The sequence below is a fragment of the Mirounga angustirostris genome, unplaced genomic scaffold (genome assembly GCF_029215605.1).
Source record: "Mirounga angustirostris isolate CCGP_5_RB_7025 unplaced genomic scaffold, mMirAng1.0.hap1 SCAF_9, whole genome shotgun sequence".
Lineage (NCBI taxonomy): Eukaryota > Metazoa > Chordata > Mammalia > Carnivora > Phocidae > Mirounga > Mirounga angustirostris.
The window spans coordinates 33,128,810-33,130,204 of NW_026991717.1; positions in this window are offsets into that span (position 1 = coordinate 33,128,810).

The following is a 1,395-nucleotide window of genomic DNA, read 5'->3' on the forward strand; positions in this document are numbered from 1 at the left end:
TTTGCCCAGGAAAGGCAGCTAAAAATACTGCTCTCTGGGGCACTTATCATAGGGGACTTAGTGGCCACCTTCCTTAGCCCTCAGCCCCCGGGAAAGTACCCCCACCTGCCGGGTCCCTCCTGCGAGCATTTGATCCAGTGTCTGAGGCTTATCCTGGCCCCATCAGGAAGAAAAAGCACTGGTTCCCATGCCTCTTTTATAGATAGGCAAACTGAGGTCACTGCGCTCCATCTACAAAGTCACCTAGGGAGTAAGAGAGTGCAGCCCCGACAGCAGGGAAGAAAAATAACCCCCCGCATGCACCCAGCACTTTATAGTTTGCAGCATCTTCTTACCCACTGTCTTGTCCAACCTTCAGACAGATCCTATGAAACATGAACCACCGTCGACCCCACCTGGCAGGTAGAGTTTAGCCCGGTGGGGTAAGCAACATGCTCAAGGGTGCAGGGGGGAGGAGTACAGGGCAAAGGCAGAGCCCCAATACAAGTCTTTTGATTCTAAAATCCACCCAGAGCACCCGTAGTGGGACTTCAAGCAAGGTGACCGGTCTCACTGCGGGGGCCATGAGCTTTTATAATAGGCACTCTGGTTTGTAAAGAATGCTGCATACATTTCAGGGGAGGACTCAGCGCCCTACTTAATGGATAGGAAATCAAGGGTCAGAGGTATGAAGGACTCGGTCACAAGTTAGCAGTGGAGCTGGGAACAAAAGTCAAGTGTCCTGACCCCCCCCCCCCCACTGTCCTGCAGCCCCAGCGCCTTGTCACCCAGGGGCAAATGGGCACAGTATGCTCTGCAGGCTTCCCCGTCCCTGAACCCAGGCCCCTGGAAACCTGTTTATCTGCCACATTCACCCCTCTTCTCAGTCTTCGGAGGTGGAGGATGGTGAAACCTCAGGTCTGTTTCTTATATAAGAAAAGTAAAGTCCAGAGAAGCTAGATGCCCTACTCAGGGTCACAGGGCAGGATGAGGTCCTGGACCTGGATCTCTGATTCAAGTCCGGTGCCTATTCCACGGCGCGAGCCCAACACCAGCATGCAGAGCTCCTTCCCTGGTATCAGCTTCCTACTAGGGCTCAGCTTCCCCATCTGTAAAATGGGGTGCTAGAAGTGGCCCTAAGCAAGCCCAGGATCCGAGCCTCCCAAGATCAAGAAATTAGGTGGTGCTTCCAGGAATGGGAGGAGCCAAGCCTTTCTGGACAGCCAGCTTCACTTTCCCAAGGGGGAAACTGCGGCCAGGGAGGGGCTGCATGGCCACAGAGACCCAGCGACTGAGGGGTGGCGAGAGGGAGGAGACACAGGCATGCCCGCTCTGGCCTCAAATGTCCAGCAGGGGATCCTTCCTACCCAAGTCCTGCTGCCCAACCTGCTTCCACACACTTCTCGGAGAAAAAGC